This window comes from Pteropus medius, unplaced genomic scaffold, assembly GCF_902729225.1.
Source record: "Pteropus medius unplaced genomic scaffold, Ma_sr-lr_union100, whole genome shotgun sequence".
NCBI lineage: Eukaryota > Metazoa > Chordata > Mammalia > Chiroptera > Pteropodidae > Pteropus > Pteropus medius.
The window spans coordinates 2,571,140-2,586,494 of record NW_024342473.1 but is presented as its reverse complement, the minus strand read 5'-3'; positions in this window follow the sequence as shown (position 1 = coordinate 2,586,494).

Sequence of the window (15,355 nt, the reverse complement as noted above, 5' to 3'; positions counted from 1 at the left end):
CAAATAAGAATATATTGTATGTACACTGTTTTTCTCCATTACATTGAGGACTTTTAAAGAAAAGTGACTTTTTTTTTTTTATCCCTGAGCCTCTTTTAAAGTGTCTAGGAGAGAGTGAATTCTCTGAAAATATTTACAGAAAAGAAGAAAAATAAGTACAGTAAGAGAGAAGGAAAGAGAACAGGGATGTTTCACAACTGAGAATTTACCACAAATGGCTTTTCGCCTAGTTCCTAGAGATGAAATGGTTGTGCTGTGATCATAGACAACCCACATTATTTCTCTCAATGTCACTCAGCCTGTCTACAAAATAGGAATAATAATAATAAAACTTACCTTCTTGGGACCCTTATGGAAGTAAACAAATTGAAAGAGTAGCTGTAAATTTTTAATTTTGAATTGAGTTCAAGGTCATCTAATTTTTTAAATGTATTTTTCAGAAAAGGAAAATTAGAAATTTGCTCTAAAATTTTCATTGAAAAAATATTCTCTTTTGTTGAATAATGATAGGTGATAAAACATGCCATAGTTCATTTATTAATGAATTAGCCATATCAAAAGGCAATAAAAAGGGCATAAGAAGCTTCTAAGAATCATTCAAATTTTTACATCTTCTCTCCATAAAATGAGCATTTCTATTAAAATTATATAACATAAAAAATGGAATTTTAATGTGTGAAGATTCTTTAAAATCACAAGACCACCTGGTAAAAGTCGGGCTTAAAACTTGTTTTGCCTCCATAGAAATTAGAAATAAAAGACACACGAACAAATAAAATTAGAAAATGCAAAATCAAAATAGCTACAAAATAAAACATGCTCCCCAAAGGTGGAAGTATCAGGACATCGCACTCAAAGATGCCCATAAGTAAGACTATTAGGCTCTTGGTCAGCAGTGACATGGAAATTGAGAAGCTCTTCATGCATAGACCACCTACCTGGGTTATTGAGGAAGGCTCAACTGCAAGTGAATGAGCAATGTGGGACTACAAAACAGGGACTGTGACATCACAGCACAGTGAAAAACATGACTTACTTGCCAGCAAGGCATAGGCCAGAATAAAGTGTCACAGTAGGCAAAAATACCATAAAGTTCAAAGGATGGTCACTCCAAAAAAAAGTGGTTTCTTCGAAGAGTAAGAAAAGGATGTTTAAACCTACAGAAAAGTTTTGTAAGAGTTTATTTGAGCCAAATTTTTGAGGACATGCCCAGAAGCGAGATCTCAATGGACTGAGAAAATGCTCCAGAGGGTGGAGGTTTTGCAGTTCCTTTTATGCATTTAGAATCAAAGGAGAAAATGTAAAAATGCTTACAAGAATCCCATTGGTGGTTTAAGAAAGCAGGATAAAGCAAAATGGGGAAATTTCTAGAACTGGATAAAAAGCAAAATGGAGAAACATATTTCTTTTACATTGGCGAATACAAGAGAGTTAATAATCATCATTTACAGTGCATAGATACAGAATGCAGGGGACAAGATAATCATGAGGGGTTCTGTGGACTCATGCTCTGATGGTTTTATGCTCTGGTGCCTGCAGTTATGCCTTTGAGGGAGTCTAGAAATAAAAGTGCCCTGACATTTTAAAGATATGTTATCCTGGATGTCCCTAAGAACAAGGGACAGGGCTCACTAATGGTCAAGATTGACCTTCACTAAGGAAGCTGTAGGCCTGGAACATGACTGCCTGTCATGACCTGCCCAGTTAGGAATCTGTGATCAGACCATCTTGTGTGGTTACTTTTGGTCACTGAACTTGTCAGGCCTGCCATGTGGCCCTCCTGAGCTTGTCAGGTTTATTACATAGCCCCTTTTTCATTCACAATGCATTTGGTAAATGTGTATCAATAATCTAGCTTTGATGTCATTTTCAAAATATGGCTATGGTGATGAATAGAAAGCATTTCAAATTGAGAAGCATTGTGATAATAAGCATAAAACTTCATGCTTTGTATTTGTAAATATTTGGGGGATGTAAATATTTATTTTGATCCTCTCTGAGGAATTCCAATTTGAAAAAAAAAAGAAAAATGTATGTGAGAATGAAATACTCAACAACAAGGTTCTTCCAGGGTATAAGCTGAGCACCTTGGAGAGAGCATCACCCCATTGTTCCCTGGGACACAGCTAAGGAAATCAGTTTTCTTATACCCACTTTTTCCCAGGTGTTCTTAAAGAAGAGCTGGCTCTCCCAAGGGAATTTATTCACCATTAAGATTCTTTTACACACAGGAAAAATCTAGCCCAATGTATTCAAGGTACTTAAGAAATCTACAAAGCCTCTTATCACTATTACCACTATCTCTCTTTTCTATCATTTCTTGGCCTTTTGGCTAAGATCAAGTGTACTATTATCTCCTTTTTGACTTTCAGTATGGACAACCCTTTACATTGGAAAAGCTAATCCTCCTTCCCAAAGCATTAGCTTCTTTCATCTTCGACACAGCCCCACCTAGTTGGTGGTACCATTATTTTCCGTGAGAAAATAAAGGCTCAGAGAAGGAAGGTAATACTCCTAGAAAGAGGCACATTGAAGATAAAAATCGAGGTCTTCTGGGTCCAAACCTTCTGCACCTCTCACTACCATTGTATTTATTTGTTTGTTTGTTTGTTTGTTTATTCTTATTATGGTGACATTGGTTAACGAAATCCAGTAAGTTTCAGGTGTGGAATTCAACATAAGGCATATATATATTGCATTGTGTGTTCACTGCCCATAATTAGATTTCTGTCACCACATATTTGGTTCAATTCTCCAAGAAAGAGCAAAACCCTCGGCAAATGCTCCTAAATTTTTCCAGAGCCCCTTGGAGGGGTAGGTGCTGTGTTTTAATTACTTGTAGGGGAAGAGGCTGTGGTGGGCTGAATTTCTCATGTGCGAGGTGTTGGCACTGGGTTTAGGGTACAGATGGGCAGAGGGAGGGGAGACCAGGGCGCAACGCTCCGAGCGGGATTAAACATCCAAATCAGAAAGAGAACAGCTGTAGCCCCTTTACATTACAGTTTTAAAATTCTGAGTGAATATAGAACTATAAAAATCACAAGTAGGCTCTGGATCATAACAGATGAATAAGGGATTTATAATCTTTAAACTGCAAAAAGAATGGCTTATATTTGTACCATTTCCTATTTTGATTACAATCATTGTCCTGAGAGCAGATTCATGTTGTGCCTTTTCTTATTCTTTTTGCAATCCATCACAGGGAGACAACAGAATAGAAGACAATAAAAGCCTATGCGACTTTAGACTTTTCCATTCGGGTTTTCTCTCTCTCTCTCTCTTCTCCTGTCTGTCCTCTGTCTCTCTCTCTCTTCTCTCTCTCTCTCTCTCTCTGTCTCTCTGTCTCTCTGTCTCTCTCTTCTCTCTCTTCTCTCCTCTCTCTCTCTCTGTCTCCCTCTCTCTCTCACATATCTCTCTCTCTCTCTCTCTCTTTCTCTCTGTCTCTCTCTCTCTCTCTTTCTCTTCACTCTCTCTCTCGCTCTCTCTCTCCCTCTCTGTATGTTTCCTTGTTTGTCATAATTTGACTGAGCAGTCGTTTTCTATTGTGGACTATTAGCCACCTCATTAACTTGGAAGGTGGAGATGGCCTGGACAATTAGCTTCCAGAATATTGAAAGGGTTACAGCACAAAGCCTGCTGCTTAGTGATTTTCATAAACTAGCTCGGGTATTAAAGTCCGATATCTTGTTCCAAGTTCCCAGACTGTAATCATGAGAAATGGCACAAAGAAAGTCTCTTCTTGAATTGTTTTAAAATGACATTCTCCTTCTAACGTTTTCAGGTCTATGTAGTTTGTAGGTCAATAAACCTTGGGAAAATTTCTACCCCTCCCTTCCCTACAACGCCCTTCTTCAACAGAAGGCCCTTTATTCCTTCAGAGGAACTTTTTTCAGCTCAATCTGTTTTCCTTTGTATTAAAAGAATGTCTACAAAATTGATAAGAACCTCGATGACAACCAAAATTCTCTATTTTTCTAGAAATATACCATTCATGAAATGCAGTGTGAAGATATCAAAATCCATAGGCAAGCAAACAAATGTAAAAGTCTTAGATCCATGCCTCTGGGCTCTAGGCTGTAGCCTGACTACTAACTATTATGGCCTTACTTTAGGCCATAGCAGTGTGCACCTACCTGTATTATTGTGCTATATATGCAACCATCTGGAAAACTATGGCTGCACCAGTGCAAGAAAAATAAAAAGACATGAATCACATTACATTTTTCAAGTGTTATTCAAATCCCACAGTTGGGTAAATGCAAGGGTGGCATAAAAATCCAGTAATTTCTAAACGAAAAGGGAAAAAAAATAACTTTTTCTTCTCTGTGTTGGTTATTTTTCTCTCTCTTGGTCCAGCTAGATTGCCTAGCCTTTTATAGCATAGAAAATATATTGAGCCTAAGAAACTGGTAGCATGCCCACAGCTGAACTGACTTTGTAGAATTACACTCCTACCCCCATCACTTACACTCCAACTGCTCTTGGGTGGCTTTACACACAGGTGACACTTGGGACCTATGGGAGTTTCCCCTTGGAGGCTGCAAAGCTTGGGGTAAATTATACCACCACATGTAGCACATCTAGGCACTCATTAAAGCATTTCCACACAGTGCTTTATGATGGATATAGTAGCCTCAGGAATTCCAGTTGGATATATAAACAGCTTCTTGTTGTTTGTTATTCTAATTGTGGTCATTATACAAATGTAAATGATATGTACACTCTGTCTTCATTTGCATACAAATTTGGCAAGCAGTATTTGAAAAAAGAAGTCTTGTCACCCACTTCTCTTGCCAATTATTACTCTTCTCAGACAATAGATTAACTCATTCATTCATCCATTCATTTATTCCACAACATTTACACTACAGCTACTATGCACTAGACAGTGTAAAAGGGTAACAGCCATGGGTGTCTAGTGACTGCGGTATTGGATGGCACGGCTCTATACTAAAGGAACCATCTGAGATCCTTCTTCCTTGCACCATTCTGTATTGACAGTATTCCCCGAATAACCAAAGTATTAGCCGGGGTTAATCAAAACTCTGGCTAATAATGTATAGTAAACAGCCATAGTTCTTTTATTTATTCATTCATTTATTCACTTAGCAAACATTGGTTCGGCAACTATTATCATGTATCAAGTTATGTGCTTCATGTGGGAACACAAAATGAAATTAGATGTGGTCTCTACTTTCAGGATCTAGTTGAAGAGAAATGAGTAAAACAATAATGATACAATGCCTTGAATTTGTTGACAGTGTGTGCACAGGGAGTCTTAGGAGCTCGGAGGCAAATTGGAGAATGAGCAAGGAAGGGAGGGGAGCTGGGGAATCGTTCAGAGCACTGAAGGCCTGGTGAAAGTTTAGTTGGGCGGTTGTAAAGTAGAAGGGAAAACATACCTTGGAAGAAAAGGGAATATGTGCGAAGACCTAAGGAACCATTCTATGGAAGTCAAAAGTAAAATCTGTAATAAGGAGGTTCCAAGGATGTCAGAGAATATGTTAGAAAACCTTGTGTGTCTGTGTTGCATACCCAGTCACAATTGGCATGGGTGGAACCACAGAACCTGCAAGTAACCAACCCTGGTTTTGAGTCTTCTGATAAGTTCCAGGCAAATCCCTACAACTTGTTTTTAGATCTATTATCAACATTCCAGAACCAAACTAAAAATTCAGCAAATTATGCTGCAAACATATATGCTGGATGTGAATTTAAGTTACTATCATAGTTGTTCAAACTTAGGATATTTTCAAAGCAAAGGCTGGGGGCTTAAAGTCAGACTGTCTTGTTTATAAAACAGAACTTTTTGTACCAATTCAGAGAACCCTTTGTTAAAATATTTTCGGCAACAATAGCAGAATTACACTTACCTTGGTTGACTCCCTTTTGACTTTTAAATTGAAGGCAAATTTGTCCCTTGCCTGCATCTCTAGCCACACCTCTACCTTTACCTCTACCCAGACACTCACATACTCAAGAACGCTGCACTCCTGTCACAGTAAGTTACTTGAGGTTCCTGAAATACAAACTTGCAGTCTCAGTTACATACCTTTGAACATATAATTCCCAGAATGCACTGCCAATTTCTATCCAACCAACTCCCGAAAACTCAGCTCAAGTGCAACCTCCTTGAGGAAGCCTCCCCGTCCTCCGCACTGTCCTCCCCTCTGGGTGGGTACCACTCCTATGTGTTCCCATAGACCCCAAAGAATAGCTCCCCAATAGTGTTTTCTTCCATTTATTTGTTATCTTCTCCCACCAGACCAACTCTTAGTGGGCAAAGATTTTTTTTTAACTTTATATTCTCAGCACCTACTCAAGTGCTCAATAAGTGATTGATAAATGGGTGAATGACTGAAACGATCAATCATATTGTCTTTAGAACAAATGATTCAGGTTGGAGAATTTGTTATGATGTAAGTACAAAAGGCAGAGTTGTGGCTAGTCAATCAAATATATATATATATATATATGTATGTATATTAAGCAAAAGAATACACGGTAAAGGATAAAAAGGTTTGTGACTAATTTAAAGGAAGGCAGATTCGGGCTCAACATAGAACTTTCTGACAACTGGGGCTGTCCCACCAGAGAACAGTCTATCTCTGGTAGGCAAATTATGCCTGTGGGCCAAATTCAACCCACCATATATTTTTGTAAAATTTTATAGTAACACATCTACGCACATTTGTTTACACGTGGCCCATAGCTGCTTTCACACATAAAGGCAGAGTTAAGTAGTGGCAACAAAACCCTAAGATTGTGAAGCCTAAAATATTTATTATCTAGCCCTTTACAGAAAAAGTTTGCTGACTCCTGGTCTACTCATGCGGCCGTGCAATTCCCATTACAAAAAAATATTCAAGTAGAAGCTGGATCTGTCCAGGATGCAGAAGGAACATGTTTCTTAAAAGAAAAAATGGTAACCTTTAAAGTTCCTCCCTCTGGACAGGTCTATGATTATAGGCCTACTTTTTTATGACAAAAATAATTTGTCTTTAACTGATAGCCCTGTAATGGGCAGCATTGCTAGTTGTAGAAAAGGAAACCATTGCCTACACGGTTATGCTTTAGGTAATGCACCTGACTTCCTTAATACAGCTTACTGCCACTCTGAATACTGAAGGAAATAGATTTTTGGCTTCAAGCATCACCAGGGCACTATCACAGAAAGAAGTCACAAAAGATTCAAAGGCAGCCAAGGGGACAGTAACCTGATCTGCTGCTGACTCTGCATTTCCCAAGAGACCTAAAACCAGGCTCTCTCTCTGGACCATAGGTATTAATCAGGAGGCAGCCCACCAGCTTTTGCTGTTCTTTAGGAAGCTGGGTGGTCACAGTGCAAAGGGAGCCACCTATGAGATGACCTCTTCTGCTTGCTTTATTCTTATTGACAACCCTCAGCGGCGCTGGAAGTCAGGTCTTCACAAATGCTTTTCAGCCTTTGGCAGGCTTATTTACTAGGAATAAAAAGTTCTCAAACTGAAGCACTCTGGATGAAAAAGAATTCCTCTTCAGAATTTTTTTTTTCACATATTGAAATGACACATGGTGAAATGTTTTTATTTTGAACTAAAGCCACATTCGACGTTTATTAGGAGGGCTGAAATGTCTGCCGGCTTCCATACTTTCGTTTCCAGAGAATGCACCTTTGGGTAGACTAAGGAAAAATCTGCATCAAGGAGAGAGGAGCAACCCATATCCCATTATATTGGTGAAGGTGCTACTGCAGGAAACTGGCCAAAGATGGCAAGTTTGGGTGCAGGGTATGTACTTGCTCCCACCACCACATCGGTAAAGTGCAGCAGTCATCTTAGCACATTTTTGGTATTAGTAGGTATATTGTCCAACAAATAAAAAAGGGACAGGAGCAAGTCCCAAATATTTTATTTTAAAGTGATTACATGAGCTATCCCCAAAGACGCTTATATTCGCTCTATCACCTCTTCAGATATCTTCTCGCCAGCCATGTCAGGTCCCAGAAGATGCTCAAAGATGAAAGCTGAAAAGCCCCCAAAACATTTGTGGTAGAAATTATTTATAGTTGCTGTTTACTTCTTTCCAGTGGTCACATCTAAAAATGCTACGAGTTTCTAGTAAATCCTCCTTCTTTCCTGCCTTTCCCTTTAGGAAGTAATTCTTTCTCCTTGTTTACCATGGCTGCCGTGCCAATGAGATGCACTCTTGCTCTTAGATTTCTGCTGACTCTTATTATCAGTCTGGAGAAATTGGCTGCTTTAGAAAAGAGGAAAGAAATCTCTTCCGCAGTATGTAATACAAAGGAAAGATCATGGGGTCAGCTTATGTGGGTACTTGGCGTTTGTTCTTTCCCTCCTCCACCCCTGCCCCGTGCTGGAGGATACCTGCTGTAATAAAAAAATAATATAGAAGATTTTCTCCTATGAAATCTTATTGAAATGCTCCACTGGTAGGACTGACCTTAGGTCAAGAGGGGAAATGTTCGGTCAATGGGATTCAGAGCAATGCTCCCTCTTCTGAACTCCCACAGCACCAATTGGCTGAGCTAGTCGGTGACATTTATCGAGTCCTGCTCTGCTGTGTTATCTGTGCATGTCTGTCTCATCCACTCAAAAAGTGTGTAAAAATTTCTTAGAAATAATGCAATCTCACATGCTCTCCTTTGTACCTCTAATAGCTTCTAGCACAGGGACTTGCACCCTGAAGTCACTTGAAAAAAAGAAAAATTTAGTGTGCCACTTCTGAAGGCTGTGAGCTAGTTTAAATAAATTTTGAGAATTTTTTAAAGTTTTAAGAGTAACCAGAACACAGAAGAGAAAGGGGCAGATTTTTTTCATCCTTTCTCACTGCGATAGGCAGAATGATAGTACTCCCAAAGACGTCCAAGTCTTATTGCCCAGAGTCCATGAATGTTTTATGTTACATGCCAAGGGGGAATTAAAGTTGCAGATGGAATTAAGGTTGCTAATCAGCTGCCCTTAAAATGGAAACATTTTCCTATATTATCTGGGTCGACCCAATATAATCACAAAGGTCCTTAAAAATGGGAGCAGGAAGCAGAAAAAGAGTTAGTGTCAGTGGTGCTATATGAGAGAAACCATTAGCCATTGCTGGCTTTGTAAATGGAAGGGGCTACAGGCCAAGCAACGTGGGCAACCTCTAGAATCTGGAAAAGGCAAGAAAACAGCTTCTCCCTGGAGCCTCTGAAAAGGAATGCAGCCCTGTTGATTCCTTGCTTTTATTTAGCTCAGTTCTGATTTCCAGAACTGTAAGATAGTAAGTTTGTGTTGTATTACATCACCAAATTTATAGAATTTTCTTACCAAAGCAATAAGAAACCAACACTCACTAAGACTTATGCAAAAGGAAGGGAAGTTTAATACTGAGGCATCTTCTTTCTGATAGTTTCTGCCTGCAAGAGGGCCTTCGATACTGTTTGATAAGAAAGTAATAGGAACTAAGAAGGCATCAAGCAACTGTAAAGCAAAATCTTTGGCCTCCCAGGCCCTTGAATGCTTCAGGTAACACCTGTTATGAAGGCAGAGCTAGCCTTGCTTCTGTAGTGTGATTTCATGGAGAAAGATAAGGTCTCCCAATCATCTACTTTCCCCAAAATGTCCCCCCCACTTTCCCACTGGGCCTTGAGAATTGGGAAAGTAATATCACTGCCAGGTGAATAGGGTATCATCCCTGTTTTCTATAAGGAAATCTTATATCTGTGGATATGAAGGGTCTAGTTTCCATAACAGAAAACCACTAGCTATAATGCCTGGCCAACGAAATGTCATTTGAAAGTGGCATCCCCAAACCTGATAAATAGTGGATGTTGCCAGTTGAGATAGGGTCAGAGCCAACAGTACTAGCTGGGTACAAAAGAAGATGCATGTAGACAAAGGTGTTTGCCAAGCCAGGGAGAATAATAGAAAGAATTGGGCTCCAAAGACCATCTTTGCTAACATCACAATTTTGCTTACTGTCAGCACTTAAAGGTAAAGCTCCCCAATTCAGTCTATCAAGTTGATTAGCCTGGAAGGGCTGCAAAGATTGCCACGATTATATCCTCTGAGTAAAATAGGAGCCCAAGCATTCTCGTAATTGTGCAGTACCCAAGGTACAAGTGAACACATTTGTGGGAACTGGCCTCTAGCCCACTTCTTATGAATACACATAAACACACCTTTTACTGCTCAATAATGTTTTCCATTTTGCAACTTTTTATGAGCCACTAAGAAAAAAATGGGGCTTGTATTTTAATTTTTTCAGAGGAAACCACAGAATACCATACTTTCCATTGCCTGCTGCCTCAACCAAGAATTATTTGTCAAGGGAGTGGTAGAAGCTTCAGCATCAACAACTCGAGATATTTATTTGATTCATATTCAACTGACTTGCTCTCCAGACTGAGTTTCTGCATTTCTCTTTACGAGCCCAACCTCCTTCTCTAGGGTGCTTAAGGTGCAATGCAGCAGAATTCATCAGCTCTATATGCCTATGAGATGAGCTCCCCACTGGCTCTGTCACAAATCAGCACTCTCTCACTTTGGCTTCCATCCAGAAGGACAAGAAGCTCTTTTATTCATGCACACCTTTTCATTGCCACCTCTATACTGCGAGTCCAGGCCTTCATGACCCCCCACCTGGGCCATTGCATTAGCTTCCTATTGGTCACCCTGTCTCCTATATTCACATTCTCCAATTTGTATACCCATTGCTGCCAGATTATTATTGAAGGAAAGATATAATATTGCCCCAGTTTGATGCTTCAATAGTTTTTCATTTTTCACCAATTGCAGTTCAACCTCCTCAACCTGACATTCAATTTCATGCAACCAAATTATCTTTTCAGATGTGTCGTTCACTACTCCCTTTCATACATCTGTACTGCTGACGATCTGGATGGTTTGGCACTCTGCAGTGTAGCCCACATATGCCTTTATTCTTGCCACTTTGAGTTCTTTGTTGCAAGCCACAGAAACTGACTTTGGCTATCTTAAGAATGAAAGGATAAACTGGAGATTCACAGAATCCAAAGAGCAAGGAACAAAAAGGACAGAAATCACAGTTGTTCAGAGGAGGGGGTACTCACTAGCAGGAACTGTTAGACAATCTCTTCAAGCCAAAGTAAATAAATGAGCCTCAGATTTTCAACCTTTTTGTTTCGGTTTGGGTGTTTTTTGCCAGTCTATTCAGATTCCAGTTCCAGAGAGTATTCAATTGATGTGGCTTTGGCTATAGAGAATCAGAGCACTTTGATAGACAATTTTGCAAACTTTATCCAATGAGATAAAAGAATTCTCCAACATTAAATCAGAGTGTTAGTACCAAAAGAACAAACAACAAAGTCTGGGCAGCCAAAAGCAACAATACATTATCTCCAGCTGGAATGCTCACTTCAATCTACCCAACTCCTCTCATCTTTCAAGACCCATTTCAGACATCATTCTGATGCCTGAGCTCATCTCTCTTGCTGTGAACTTCCAGTTCAGAGTGTGCTCCTCTTTGAGGCCTCCTTACTTTTTCCTTTGCTTATAGTTTGTATGTCATATCCCCTTCCTCACTTACTAGCTTTGTAATGAGAAAGTCACCTTTCCTCCCTAGGCCCCAATTTCTGGATCTACAAAAGAGAGAAAATAACTATTTCACAGAATTATTGTGAATCAGATTAATATCTGTGTGTAATATAATTAGTTCAGTGCCTGACACTTAGTAAGCCCTCAATATATGTTGTTGTTATTGTTTTTATTAGCCTGTCATCATCATCATTGTCAGTATATAACTCTTTTAGACTGGGAACCATGATTTGTCTTTATAGACCCTAGTCAAATATTTTACAGATGAAACTATGTGCTTCTTCTAGTGAATTAATTACTAAATTAATAAAGCAATCAATCAGTGAAGGATGAAAATGCGGAAGCTGAAATTGAAACTGGACTTTCAGTAGACCTGTCCTTTCTACTTTTACAATGAAATAAGGAGACCCCAACTGTAGGAGCAAAGATCATAGATGTTCCAAGAAATAGGCAGGAAGTGAGCTTTCCATTGATCGTTCCGTGGTTCTGAGGCATTTGGAAATACAGCTTCTGTTCTGTTCTTCGGCAGTAATAGCCTATGCCTGCATGAGGTTGTAAAATCAATAACAAAAAGAAGGAATGAAGGAAGGAGGGAGTGAAGGAGGGAAAGAGACCGTTAATAAGAATTCGAGGTTGGCCCATGATGATAGGAAAATGATGCCCCTGTCCCCAACCTAGTTTTCTAACTCTGTCAGTGGCCCCCTCAAGAGCCATCACTGGTGCTTCTACTATGTGCAATAGTTAGGGATGCTCCTCAGGCATCCTTATCTCCTCTGGTTACCATTATCGGTCTGTCATATATTAATTTATCTAATCTATTTATAAGTTCAGACTTTTCTACTTTTCACTTGTATCTTAAGGCTTTGCTTTAAGTCTCATCTGGATGGTTAGTGAAAAACAAGAGAAAAACAAGCCTTTTCCAACAGAGAAATGGAGAAACTTCCATTTAAATCTTACCTATGTCACTCACTTAACAGCCTTGAGCCAGGCATTTGCCCTCCTTGATTCACTTTGATTCATTTAAAATTGACATAATAATCTTCAGATTAGTGCATTAAAGGTTAATTAGATTTTAACTTTTTCATGCCACTCAGAATATGATGGAGATTATATAAATTTTATATCTTATTATAGATTCTGGATAAGAATCTTTTTTTAATTTGACTAAATCTATATCCCTCCTTATTCTTCCCTTGTCCTCCATACCATCATATTTTTATACACTTTGGATAATCCCTATAAGACCACAATATATAGTTGCGTAGATTTTGCATTGCATTACTCTTGGGGGCAAGATTCATATTATGATATATATTTATCATAGATATGTCTATTCATTATGAAAATTTCCAGATGATGTCAGTAAAGTGTCTCAAGGCACTTTTTCTACTTCACACAAAGACATTAAGAAGACAGTATGGCTAAATTTGAGATATTACTATGTCTTCCCACACTTTATCCTTGGGCCTTTGATAAACTTCTGTTTATTAAATAGATTTGAGAAAGCCCAGTGGTATTTCAAATATGGTGCACGTGTAGTAGTTACCTCCTACATTAGACTTCCACTCACACAGCCTACAGCCCTTTTATCTGAGCTGTTCCTCGAGGAGCTTGTTTTTGAGATCCATCATTTCCTCTTCCAGCCTTGCTTCTAGATGAAGAAAATGCACACTTTAACTCAGGTCTATAAAGTAATTGAGCTTAAAATGTCTTCTCTCCAGATCCCCCATGTCTGGCATTGAAATCTGTCCCAGGTTGAGTATGAGGATGCCATGCAAATCCAGCACTAAATGTTGTTCCAATTAACATTATCTTTTATTTTCTCCTCAAAAGGAGGTAGGCCCTTGGATCTGGCTACTTTTGGGCATTGAAGAGTATATTCTTAAATCTCATATTCAAGCCAAGAAAAACATCTCTTATTCTGTTTCTAGATTTAATATTTCTAGGGGGGCTTAAGAAAACCACTATATATTGTTCTAGGTACATGCATGTGTACATGCATGTGTACATGCATGTACACACATGTACACACAAATACACACCAGCTGTATAAAACAAAATATACTATTTCATTACGAATCATGCATTTCACAGATTTGAGTGTAAGAATAATTCTCAGGATATTGCAAGTAATCCTGCATCAAGTATTCACTGAGCTCTTACTTAAATCTCTTTTTATTGAAACCACAGGAAAGGCAAAATCCTTGCTTCAGGGTAGAAATGGAAAGATATTAAGTTATTACTCTACTAAACCTCATTGTTCTAATTTTTAAAATGAAGAATAATAATACCTACCCCTCAGGCCATTAGTTAACTGAAATAATAAACATAAAATCTACCAAGTAGCTAATAAATATTTTATGAATACTTATGGAAAATCTACTGCATTAATCAAAAATATAAGCCTTGTTCCTGCCTTCATGGAGCTTTTACTCTTGTTAGAGTCTTTTTTTTTTTCCTCAAGAGGTTCATAAAGAAGGATGCAACCAGTGATATGGTATGCTGGAGGCAGCTTACTTTGGCTCACAAGAGCCAATGATTAAATATAGAGAACTAGTTGCTAAACCATTGGTAGCTTGAAATATGGGAGTATTTATAACACAGAAATTGTCAAGCACTATAAATCAGGCTTTTTTTTTTTTCCAGAGAGCCAGTTTCTAGCACACCTTTCGTAGTAAAATTTGAGAGCATAAGAAATATAATGTAGTGGTTAAAAATAAGGATCTGGAATTGAAGAGACATGGATTAAAATCCTAGCTCTACAACCTATAAGCTGTGAGACTTTGAGCAAGTTGTTTAGCTACTCTGAGCCTCATTATCCTTATGTCCTAATATTATAACCTACCAATATTAGTCTGCTTAGGCTGCCAGAACAAACATAGACTGGATAGCTTTAACAACAGTTTTTCTCACAGTTTTGGAGGCTGGAAGTCCAAGATCAAGTGGCCAGTATAGTCAGTTTTTGAGGAGGACTCTCTTTCTGGTTTGTAAATTGCCAGCTTCTCTCTGTATGGCCGGCCTTATCTCAGCATGTGCACAAGGAGACAGAACAAGTAAGCTCTCTAAGGTCTCTTTTTATAAGGACACTAATCCTAAGACTTCATTTAACCTTGACACCTCTTTGAAAGCCCTCTTCCTAAGTAGTCTCACTGGGGGAGATTTAACATATAAATTTTGAGGGGACACAAACATTTAGTCTTTAACACTATCTGTAGGTATATTGGAAAGAAGAGATGAGACACCTGTATGTAAATGCAATGCCTAATGCTTCACAGGTGCTCAATAAATATTAGCTATTATTATTACTATTACTTGTTAGACAAGTGAGTCTGGCTTTGTGAGGTGGTAGGAAGGGAGACTAGAGACAGGAAGCCTATAGTCAAGAAGGTTATTGAGAAAACTGTTGGAAAACCTCAGACAGTTAGAGTCTAGACAAAGACAGATCCCATTAAACGAAAAATTAACAAGATGTGAAACTGACTAGATATGAAGATGGTAGGAAGAAATGGTCAGAGAGAGATCCAAGGAGCCTGGGTAAAAGGAATTGATAGGAAAAAAGAAAAGACACCATAAGATAAGAATCAATTTTAAGAGTTTTAGGAGATAAACTAAAACAATTGAGAACTTAAGATAATAGTCAAAAATATCCAAAATCCTCAATTTCAAATTCAGAAAGTATGTATTTATTAACCAAATATTTATTGAGTTTTTGCTATGTGCAAGACATTAACAGAAATACAAAAATACTCGGGATATGGTCCCTGTCTTTGATATGCCTATGGCTCATTATGGGAGAGGACATG